This window comes from Lissotriton helveticus, chromosome 8 (assembly GCF_964261635.1).
Source record: "Lissotriton helveticus chromosome 8, aLisHel1.1, whole genome shotgun sequence".
In the NCBI taxonomy this organism is placed as follows: Eukaryota; Metazoa; Chordata; class Amphibia; order Caudata; family Salamandridae; genus Lissotriton; species Lissotriton helveticus.
In genome coordinates this window covers 602,816,225-602,828,946 of record NC_136069.1, presented here as the reverse complement: position 1 = coordinate 602,828,946, position 12,722 = coordinate 602,816,225, and positions in this window count along the sequence as shown.

Sequence of the window (12,722 nt, the reverse complement as noted above, 5' to 3'; positions counted from 1 at the left end):
GAATATTGTTAGGTTTTCTTCAATTGTTTAAGTGTTATTAGTAATTTTTTTCTCTGCTATCCAACACTTTCCCTAATGTTGCAATCACTGGTGTGGGAATATTAATTTTTACCTCTCCGCTATCCAGTACTTTCCCTATTGTTGCATTCACTAGAGTAGAAATAATAATGTTTACCCCTCCACTATCCAACAGTTTCCCTACTGTTGCACTCACTGGAGTTGGAATATTAAATTGAATTACTCCGCTATCCAACATTTACCCTACTTTTGCACTCACTGGAGTGGGAATAGTAATTTTTACCCTTCCGCTATCCAAAACTTTACCTACTGTTGACCGCTTTGGAGTGGGTACAGTAATTTTTGCCCCTCCGCTATCCAATAGTTTCCCTACTGTTGTACTCACTGGAGTGGGAATAGTAATTTTTACCCCTCTGCTATCCAACATTTTCCCTACTGTTGCACTCACTGGAGTTAGAATCAGGGCCGGACTGGCTACCGGGCAGTTGTGTGTGCTGCTGAGCTGGGGGCTGTTTTCGTTGATAGGGACCTGCGTGTGAAAAACAAAATTCGTTTTGCGTTTTTTATTTCAATGCGCACGCAGGTCCCCATCAACGAAATAAGCCCCCACCACAGAGAAATGAGCCCCCAGCTCGGCAGCACGCACAACTGCCCGGTAGCCAGTCCGGCCCTGGTAAGAATAGTAAATGTAATTATTCCGCTATTCAACACTTACCCTACTTTTGAACTGACTGGAGTTGGTATAGTAATTTTACCACTCCTCAATCGAACACTTTCCCTACTGTTGCACTCCCTTGATTGGGAATCATAATTTTTGCCCCTCCGCTATCCAACACTTTCCCTACTGTTGCACTGCCTGGAGTGGGAATAGTAAATTTTACCACTCCGCTATCCAACAGTTTCCCTACTGTTGCACTCACTGGAGTTGGAATAGTAAATTAAATTACTCCGCTATCCAACATTTTCTCTACTGTTGCACTCTTTGAAGTGGGAATAGTAATGTTTACCCCTTCTTTATCCAACACTTTCCCTACTGTTGCATTCTTTGGAGTGGGAATAGTAATGTGTTCCCCTTCGCTATCCAACACTTTCCCTACTGTTGCTGTCACTGGAGGGGGAAAAGTACATTTTATTCTTCCAGTATCTAACATTTACCCTACTTTTGCACTCACTGGAGTGGGAAAAGTCATTTTTACCCCTCGAATATACAACACTTTCCCTACTGTTGTACTCTTTGGAGTGGGAATAATACATTGTACCACCTCCGGCTATCCAACACATTCCCTACTTTTGCTATCACTGCAGTGGGAAGAATAATTTTTACCCCTCCGCTATCCAACACTTTCCCTACTGTTGCACTCACTGGAGTTGGAATAGTAAATGTAATTATTCTGTTATCCAACACTTTCCCTACTGTTGCACTTATTGTATCGGAAATGTAAGTTAAATATTTTTTTAACAGTTTAATGTTTTAATTTATTAAAGAATTTTTTTATTTTAAATTATTGATATATATATTATTTTTATATAATTGTAAAGTTTTAAAATTAAATAAAGATAATAGGTAATAAAATATTTTTAAGTAAATATAGGTATGTTTTTAAATTAAGTTTATTTGTTATATTTGGTTTAAATCTATAGTACATTTAATTTATTTAGTTAAACATGATATTATATTTAATATATAGTTAATATATTTTATTTTATATTTTTTAATCAATATTTATTACATCTATATTTTTTACCTAGATATATTTGATTCAATATTGTTTTACTTACCTGTTAAGATATTGGAGTTATTATTTGTGCAGTTGATACTTTTTTGTTGATATTTAGACCATTGATGTTTGTTACATCGATATTCTATCAGCGAACCACTCGGGATGACCCTAAGACTTTCCTCAAAGATGAAATGAACATTTAGCTCTCCCTGAATGAACATCCCGCATTCATGGAATGAACGCCTAATCCTCCTTGTTTCTACCAGTTTCTACCGTGGAATAGATCACTGACTGTGAGCGATGCAAGGTGTTGTTGGGGCATTACAAGAAGCATCAGTTTTATGAATTGCATATGTTGAATTTTTCAGCTAATTTTAGGACCTTGGTAGAAAATAGGAAGATAGTTAGATCCTGTTTGGAATGTTCTCGCCTCCATTGCTGTAAAAGGATTCATTCACTCTGGCAACAGAGCGAAGGCACCTTCCAGGCTTCATTGTCCACGGAACTGATATACTGTTCCACTAGGAGCTACCAGAATAATGACAGTTCAGTCCCTGACAGAAGTGTCCGACATACCCCTGAAAATATATCAAGATAAATTTGAACCCAATGCCTTGAAGAGGGTGATCCATTCTGCAAAAGGTGCCAGTTTTTTTTTTTTCGCATCTGGACTGCATTTACTTTTTTTTTAATACATGTACTTTGACAAACGATAAATGCCTTAAAATACACTAAAGTTTTATTCTCCATTATAGAACATAAACAAAGATTGGGAAATAGAGTACTTGGCAACTGGGACTTTGTTAACACTATAAGAACATATTTGTTAAAAGGTGCCCCTGAGGGGGAGGAGCCAAGCTCGTGACCGCAATGGCCGCTCTGTAGCTCGGCTCCGTCAGCCTTCCTGCCCAACACGCAAATCCTGACAAATATCCTGCCCCGAGACGACACACTCGGGAAGAAACGGAAACGTGAAGCAACACTCGTACTCACCGTCTGGCCTGGGGGCTCCTGCGTGCTGTGGATCCGAAGCTGTGCTCCTGCTTGGTCCGGGGCATTCGCGGTGTGGAGACCGGAGCCTTCCCTGCGTGGATCGGCCGGGGTGGCGGTGTCGGCGGCGGCCCCCGGCGGGAGTGATGGCCGACTGTGAGAGGCCGTTGTGCGATTGTTCCGGTGGATACTGACCGGGCCCGGTCCAGCGGCCGGGAGGCCCCGTGGTAGGGCGTGGCGCGCCGTGGATGGGGGAAGACCGTGCAGGGGGACGCCCCCGTTGCTGCCCCATCCGGCCATCTTGAAGCCCTGCGCCGGAGTCGGCTTGTGATGCCCGCAGGTGGTGGCGCAGGCGGACCCCCCGAATTTGGTGGCGCATCTTTCTGCACCAAGATTGCCATTCTTGGGGCCTGAGTGAACTCCAGGGGTGTCTTTGCTTAAGAGCCCGCTCCGCGAGTGGCGGAGGGTGTGTGACGCGGCTGAACCCGCAAAATGGCGGCCGACGCCCTGGGACACGGATTTCCTCGGGGCGGCGGACTTGTGTGGCTGGAGTGCGCGGGGGCCTGGTCATATGAGCGTGAGCCCACGATTGGTGATGTCCTTGACGCCCTGCAGTCTCTGCATGCGGCCTTGGCCCCCGGTGCCCCTGTGAAAGGTATACGGTCCGCCGCCATCTTTGATGGACCGTTCTACATGGACGCGGCTCGACTTCGTGGTGGCGCTGCTTCGTCCCCCTCGATCGCTGCGGGGAGTGCTACCGCTGTGCATCGACAAGACTGCAAGCCTGCGGCCCCGAATCTCCTGGCAGTTATGAGTGTGGAGTGCGAGGGCGTGGGCTCCATGTTGGGGCCCGATCCTGCTCGAGTGTTCGAGGAGCGTTGTGGACTGCTGCTCCGATCTACTTTGGTGAGGTTGTGCTGTTGTACTGCGGGGGAGCCTCTGCTTTCTTATACGGCGAGACTGAACTCCTGTTTTTTGCTGCTCTTGGGGTCATTGTTGAGAGTTCCGGACTGCAGAGAAAGATTCTTGTTTTGTTGCTGGTTGCCGGGGCCCCCTGGTCTACACCCTTGCCTTGTTTTGTTCCGATCGAGTAGCCTCTCCATCTTGAAATGTTTGCTTCCCACTGCTATATCATGTGTGTTAGTGATGACTAGGAAAGGCCAGGGGTGAGCCAAACTGAACCCTGAGGACTACCGGTGAACGGATTGTGATGAGGCAGACCCCCAATCATGATAATATGGACGATCCCTTTGAGAGTTTATGATACCTGAGATTGTGTCGATCTCGTTTAGACGCTGCATAATTGTGTGGGTGGGCGGGGGGCTGGGGCCGAACGACTCGATTGATGGTCTCCTTCCCCCCCTCTTGATTTCTTTCTTCATTTTTTGCCTCTTTATTCCTCTCTCTCTCCTTGACTTCTCTATATTTCGGGTTCTGGTTTAGGGCGACAGGCACGCTGCTGGGGGGTAGGCCGTAGCCTTCTGCAGGGGTGCAGGGTGGGGTGGGTGGGCTGGGGCTTCTTCTCTGTTTTCTTTTCCTTAGTTCTATGGCTCTTTTGTATCCCTTTATCGGAGCGCCGCGTCTGTGCTTGTCTCCCATGGTACGATTGAGGGTGGGAACTGAAGGTGTGTTGTTCTCCTTCTTACGGTTTTGCCACATTGCTATTACGACTCACATGACCACCTTGCTGGCGATATCCTTACTTTCTTTGCGTGCTTATTGCTGTGGGGCGCTTGCATCAGCGCGGCGTTCTCTCTTTCTTGCTTATATTACTTCTCCCCTTTCCTCCCTCCCTTCTCCCCTCTTTTTCTTCTTTAGGTTAGTATAGCGGATGATTATATTCACTGTTGCTGTTCCGGTTCCTCCGTTCTGTCTAAAACATGTAACTGGGTGATAGGTAGACAAGAGACGAGCCACGGTGGGTACTGCTCTGATATATGGCGTCCATATCCTGATTGATGTAAACTGTTGCTGATGATTATCCATATTGATGCCCTTGTGTTTTGCTGTTTGCTTCGTGGCCCGCTATGGGAACTCGGATATCCATACACTGCAATTGATCCTGCTATACTCCTTATTATAAAATTAACCTTCTTTGATCCTGCTCGATGGCCGTACTTAACCTTTTCAGACTGAACTGATTGCTTCTATATTGTTGGCTGATTCCGGGGAACATCCTTCCGGAGTCATTGGCCTCTCATACTGTGTCGTGGCCGGCCTGACTGGTTGTAGGCCCATATTTGTATATTCCTTACTGCATAATAAAGGTTTTAAAAAAAAAAAAAAAAAAGGTGCCCCTGAAAAAAAATGGTGTTAATTTAATTTAATCATAAAAAATATTTAAAAAATAATTGGTAGCGCCAGTGGTCAAGGTCAAGGTCAAAGGATCTTTATTCAGATATATAAAAACATCCATAAAAGTACAAAATCATCACAACAATCCACATAATAATCAGTTAAAACAGTATAAAACAATTTAAAACAATTAAAAAATAGACAATCAATCTGTGCGATGGTTGCCTAACAGTCTATATTAGGTGGGAGCCATCTAATTATATCATTAAAAGTACATCACTTTATAATCTAGGCTGGCGCTCAATAAATGTAAACATTGTATAAACTAATTGGCTATGTGCAAAGTGTCATCAATGTACAGTGGGGACTGCTATAAAGTGCAAATGTGCAACAAATAAATGTTCAGGCTTTTGTACAAAACCACAATAATATGCAAGTGAATTAATTTATCAGGGCATATTCATAGTTGCTCGGGAACGTGTCGCTGATTGGAGGAAACAGCTTACTCTGAAAATTACTTCATCACAACTCAACAGTAATAATTCCTTAAATGCTAGATTAAAATCCACCACAGCATGCTCTTTAAAGTAGGGAGTTAAATAAAGTTTTGTGTATCTAGCATAAAAACAATAGAAGAAAAAGAAGTGTAACAAAGTTTGTTTACACCCTAGATTACAGGGACATTGCAAAGTCTCCAGGTTTTTATTGAAGCCCAGTGGAAATGATAAGGAATATTTAATGCTTCCATCCCTGAGACGAAAGAGCAAACGTCTGTTCCACCTCCCCACATTTTTTCTAAGGTATCCCTGCGGCATGTTGTTAAGCCTGCCACCCTGTGCCAGCAGAGGAATATATCTTATGATGGCAGGTTTGTGTTGCTCAGATGTTTCTCTCTCTTTCTGATATAAATTATACAATGTCCCTCTTACTAGCTTATGTTGTGCTTGTTCAGTGGCTCGGTGGGAGGAGAATAGGTGCTCCATACCCACACTTGCTAAGCTTCTTTTTACTGCCCCCAACCAAGGTATGTAATTTGCCCTGTCACACCTTAGGCAATCCATAATTATTTCTTGGGTCAAAGAAGCAGCAGGGTTCCGCAATATTTTTAACCAAAATAGTGCTGGTCTTGACCTGATGAAGTCCTCCACATAGAAAAGATTCAGCTCCCTGTGGCAAACATAGGTAGGTGCTGAGATAGACGCCCCCAGAACCTTTCTACAGAATCTGTTCTCTTCGATCTGTATACTGGCGCTGTTAGAATAAGGTAGCGCCAGTGGATATCTGGTGGTTTAGTGTCGCACTGGGCCATTTATCTTGCTACCCCTTAAAGCTTATACCCAAAATATTATTTGAGACGTTTTCTGCACCAATCTTTATGGCTCTCCTTGCTTTTGGTAATGCATCGATAACCTATTTTTTGGCATTTTGAGAGGTCTTCAGCGCTCATTTATTCGCCTTTGTCTTCAAAGCTTTTCTAGTTAACAAGATCAATATAGCATAGTGCTGATAAAGGTGGATCATCACCCGTTGATTCATCTCTTTTCCCCATGTCTTCTTTATTCATTTCTAGGCTTGAGTTTTCATTCCATTTTTGGTGGTTTCGTTTGTGATGTTATGTTCCTTTTATTATTTTACATGTTATATGTAAAAAGAATATTTATAAGGCTCCAACAATCCTCATGGTAGTCAGAGTTGTAGTTTAATAAAATGTTTCCACGTTTTTTTGCAAAGATTCAGCCCATTCTTTCACAAGCTGGTTAATTCGGGAAAGTGGATGAAATCAGGAGTCGGAAGAGGCTTCCGTCTGGTGAGCATCATGTATTCTGAAAAAGAGCTGTTGTGATCTTTTGCGGTCTTTTCAGTGCTGATTCTAAGAAATGACCATGCCCACGTCCAACTTACTGCTGGGGCATTATCAAAAGTGAAGATGGTTTAAATAATGATAGTTCACCTCTTGTTAGAGTTCATGAACTGTGGAAAGTTCTGTAAGACGAAGACACAAATATGAAAGTTGACAACAGAGGGTAATGCACACCTAGTTTAGGAAACTCATCTCCAGGTGTAAACAAAAAGCAGGAAGATGCTAGCTAATTTTTTCAACATAGTTTCTTTCTTGCAATTCAATTGACAAAAAAACAAAAAATCAACATAAAATGTGCTTTTAATTCTGAGTCCCAGGCATTTTATTGGTATATTTCTTGACTGTGAAAGTATTTAGTACAAAGTACGGTTTTAAAATGACTGATGGTTTCCCACGCCATGAATGTAGGTGGAACATCCTGTGACTTAAACACTTCAGCAAGTTTTTAGTGCTTCCGAAAATCCCAAATACATTTAAAATGAGTCACATTGTATAACATGGTGCTTCCATATTAAACTTGGAATTGGGGAATAGTGTTTCTCTTCCAAATACAATACATTTCAATCACATTTTCTTGTATCGCGATGCTGCTTTCCTTGCAGGGAGCATATTTGAAAAAGGAAATTCTACACCTGTCCTCTATGGGTGGCCCTAAAGAGAATGGGTGCTGTCGAAGTCTGCACTACTCTTTGTGTACATTCTCAGTTCCCCTCAAACAGTAGGGAACTGGCTTACACGGATGTATGACGTTACAACGCACACTTTTACAACGCATACCTTTACAACGCAACTTTTACAACGCAGGATCCATTACAACGAATTCCATTACAACGCATTTTTTTACAACGCAAATACCTTTACAACGCATACCATTACAACGTAAGTATAGGTAAGTATATAATATTTTTAAAAATGTAAGTTATTAAATTTAATATAATTTAAGTTTTATTTAATTTTAATTTAATTTAATTTAATTATTTTTAAAACCCAAACCTAGCCTTGAACCCTAAAAATACCCCTTTACCCAAAAACCCATACCTAGCCCTGAACCCTAAAAATACCCCTTTACCCAAAAACCCAAACCTAGCCCTGAACCCTAAAAATACCCCTTTACCCAAAAACCCAAACCTAGCCCTGAACCCTAAAAATACCCCTTTACCCAAAAACCCAAACCTAGCCTTGAACCCTAAAAATACCCCTTTACCCAAAAACCCATACCTAGCCCTGAACCCTAAAAATACCCCTTTACCCAAAAACCCAAACCTAACCCTGAACCCTAAAAAAAAACCTTTACACAAAAACCCAAACCTAGCCCTGAACCCTAAAAATACCCCTTTACCCAAAAACCCAAACCTAGCCCTGAACCCTAAAAATACCCCTTTACCCAAAAACCCAAACCTATAACATTTTTACTATAATTATATACTTACCTATACTTACGTTGTAATGGTATGCGTTGTAAAGGTATTTGCGTTGTAAAAAAATGCGTTGTAATGGTATTCGTTGTAATGGATCCTGCGTTGTAAAAGTTGCGTTGTAAAAGTAGTCCGTTGTAAAAGTTGCGTTGTAACGGTTAGATACCGGCTTACACACGTTACAGTTTCCCTGCCATTCTCTGCAGCTGTGCAAAACTTTCCTTAAAGCAGATTTGTAGGTCTACCCTACAGACAGCATTTAGCTCTCTGTTGTGAAAGACCTCTTGTCTAGTATGTCAAAACTTACAGTGGTCTGTGGTTCGGGTCATTGCATATCATTGGTTGGCTCTCTTATCAGTCTCATTTGCTTGCTTCTTACTTGAAGGCTTTCTTTCCTGTTCTGTGTTTGTACCTTTCCTAGAGCTAGGCTTCTTTATCATCCTTTTGATTGGCCGGCCTTTATAGTTACACTTGTGGAAGTGCTTTTTACTTTTTCTTTCAGAACTCCATTGGAGTGCCTGTGTTTCCATGTTTTCTCCCTTGTATGTTGCTTCCCACCTCAAAACTACTGCTTTTTGTGTTGCTCTTTCCTCCCCCACAACAGGGCCATTGCCTGCCCAACCCCTCACTGTCCAGCTTTTTAAAAATTATTTTAAAACCCTCTTTCAGAAAGATACACTATTGCTACCTCATCTTTCCCCACATCCCAATACTTAGCTCCAGCATTGTCTTTGCCCCACACACCCACTCCTATGTTGATCCCTGCCACTCACCATCACACTTTAAAGAAAGCAAAATTCGCCTTTTTAGGTCTCGCCTGTCGATGCGCATGCGCATCGAGCAAGGCGAGAGTATTGCGAGTTATCCACTCTTTATCCACACTGCAAGGAATCGTGGCGATTCCTTGCAGTGCCCGTGACTTTTAAGGTCAATGCGCATGCGCATTAAGCTTATGCGCATGCGCATTGACCTTAAAAGTCACGGGCGCGTGCATGTCCGTCTTTGTTTACCCGCTCCGCCCCCTCCCGCCGTGTCGCCTTGCCTACTCTCTTCCACAGCCTCCCCCAGCTCCGCCCCCTCACTACTTGATTGCACGGCCGCTAGGCCGTGCCTCCCCTACTCTCCTCCCCCCTCCTCCCCTGCCTGCCTGCCGCTAGCTGAGTCCTAGCGTTGGCTGAACATCCCGTGATTTTGGACAAATCCCTTAATCTTGCTGTGACCTTGTTTCTACTTTCAGCGCGGAGGCTTATTTCTAAACATGTTCACACTCTCGACGTCTGAAACGGGTGAAACAGGACTATGAGATTGCAAGATTTCTGCGAAAATTGGTAGTCTTAAAGAGCTCTGCCGCCCACTTTAAAACACATTCAAGACCTCACTAAGTGAGAGGAGACCCCACTGTTCCTCTACCACGAGGCATCAGACCTTTAAGACCGCAGCGTTCTTTCTGTTCGAGTGAACGCAGACCCTGTACAATACCACTCGTACGAGTCACAACCCAGCCTACTATAATCGCGCATCTTTGTGTGACACGTTCCGTGAATTCCATTCCCCGAATCTGTTGCGAAATACTACAGCCCACACTTTACCCGTGTTGTGACTGACTAGTTTTAATTTATTGCGGTGCCCATTTCATTTACACTATTTTTGTTCTGAAGTGTCTGCCATTTATTGCAGTATTGTACCTCTACCTGCACTTTGTACGCTTCTGAAACCTGCACACATATCACTTTTCCTCCTATAATGTACCGATTGCTACTTCATGTATTTTTGCTGCTCACCATTGTCACTATTCATTCACGCAACTCAACGTTGCCTTCCTTCACCTATAATTTTCTCCTCACGCATCCTTAATGCTCCCATCGAGACGCGCCCCGCCAACCCACTGCAAAGTCCGCGCTACCAAAACCAACAAACAAACTATCACCCCCGCATCGCTCTCCGTACTCTGGCCTCAGCAACCCCCTTCTCCACCCCCACCAGTCCCCTCGGCTAACTTGGTAGAGATGCGGCCCCGCCCGGGCTCCCCCCTCGCATCCCTGCCCCCTCGCGCTGCTTCAACCCCTCCCCTGGCCGCGGCACTTTATTAGGGGCCTAACCCGACCATTTGACTGTCATTGTAAGTCTCTTGCTGGAGCTACAGTCCCAACAAAAAATAAGCCTTTCGGCAGTCCGATGTCCCAGCTGTGACCAGACACACGTTTTTTGGCTTTTATTGAGTTATCCCCTCTGCTCTTGAACATTGTAAATCGCACCCTCTCTTCTATGGGTGCTAAGTGCTATATCCTGTATTTTTCTTCTTCATATATGACTTTGTTTCTATCACTGTGCTGCTCTCTGCAAATTTATAAAGCGCTCTGATACCCGTCAAGTTTGCGCTATAAAAAACGATCAAATAAATAAATACTTGCATGAAGTCCGTGTTTTAAATCTAGCGACTGAGATGTATTTTCTATTTTGTTTAGTTCATTTCGTGACAAAAACGTTACGAGTCATTGCCTGTGCGACTTCTTTTAATCTTGCAGAAGCAAGGCTGCACCACGCCACATCTTGTTCCTCTTTTACCCACTCTGACACTGTCCCGGGACCGTCAAAACCAGTTTGCCCAGTTTGGAAAGCTTCACTTCAGTGCTTCTCTCCTCTACCTGCATATCAACACGGTGGTGTGAGGGGGTGTGGTGTCGGGAGAGGTAGGCTGGGGGGAGGAGAGGTGTGTTTGTGACAACTCCCAGGGCTGTGCACAAACGCCTTTCATTTGCTCGGTTACCAACAATCTCATAGCCAGCTACTTAAGTGTCCAGGGAAGGCAACACGCAGGGCCGAAAGCTGCCGTTATTATCCGTAACGACCTCAGAGGGGACCTCTCAACATTACTCACAGAAAACAACTCAGAAGGTGGAGTCATTATACTAAAAGGAAACCGCACAGGCTTTCTGTATACTGTGACTGTGGGAGAATTAGTTAATGTTCCTGCGTTTGAGTTAGAGCTTTTAGATTTGTTTATGGCTTTTTTTCTTTGTAATTCTTTAGCATTGCCTACAGGAAACAAAAATGCTAAAGATTTAAAAAAAAAACCCATAAACAATTCTAAAAGCACTAACTCTAATGCTGCGAGACCTATTGCATTTCCAATGCTTGTTCTTTTTTGAAAGGCCTTGCAGCTGAAATTAGCTACTGGGTAACTTCTTTGTCTTTTCTGCATTTTTGCACACACTTTCGTAATTTACTGCTCTAAAATTGGTGGCTGCCATCATGGAATAGTACATTAAAAGCTAAAAAGAATGTATGTTTGTCGTAATGAATACCTGTGCATGAGTGCTGTTTTGCATTGGCAAGTATTTTTCTTTTTTCGCTGATGTGGAACAGAATTGACCAATTGCATTATTGAAGCCAAAATTTCAGAAAGCACAATCGATAGGTGAAATCATTTGGCTTTTCAAATGCTTGATTTATATTATCCCAAGTAGCATACAGATGCAAGTTAAATAGTCTTAGAAATAATATGAATATGATGAAACGGTAACATAAGTAAAAGAGTAAAAGATCCCTTGTTTAGTAGACATATTTTTATAAATAGTGAAGCGACAGCCGGCTGGTCTTTCGGGAAAAAGGGTGTCATTATATGAAAAGGTAACTGCCTCACAAGGAATCTTTCCACCACTGGTAAGAGGTGCCTCTGCAGAGAGAGATTACAGAAAGACACTCACCACGTTCCACCTAATGGTCCCATGAATCGCTGAGCAGGAAAGTCTCTATCTAACAAAGGGGACATTTGTAGTCATTTCCCCACAAGGATGTGTCCTTGTTGGCTCCTCCCTGAAGGGAGAGGGAGTCACTACAATGTGGTAAGTATTGTTGACTTGCTACCACCTCCTGTGGAGAGCTGCTGATGCTCCCCAGGTGCCATTTAGGACTCAACCATTAAAACAGCTATTCTAATAGTAAGGAGGGAATCTCTGCTCTCCAATACATCATAAAGATTAATAGGCAAGTTACATGTTTAATTTATTGAGAATGTTAATAGTATTACTTATGCTTCACCCAAACCCCTTTCTGTACCAAGGGACACACCGATTCCCTTACTACATTCAGAAGAATGTATCTTATAACAACTTTTACTAAGGTATATTTAAAGGTAGGTGGTGGTCCATATTGTGGTTCACTAATTATTCTCTATTAGGGTAATCAAACATTGACAGGAAAGAAAGAAGGGGGAGCCCCCAACCAACGTACATAAGCCTGAGTTGCCCCTATGTTCATGGCACTGATTTTAACACCTCTGAGGCCAGGGGTCTCAAAGGCAGAGCCTGGGTTCGCAAGGGGTAAGCCAGGTGTCGAAGCTGCGACCCCTAAATGACGTCCATGAGTGACAGCCCCTTCACAATTACAAGATGTAAAGAATGTACAGCTTCCAGGTGAAAT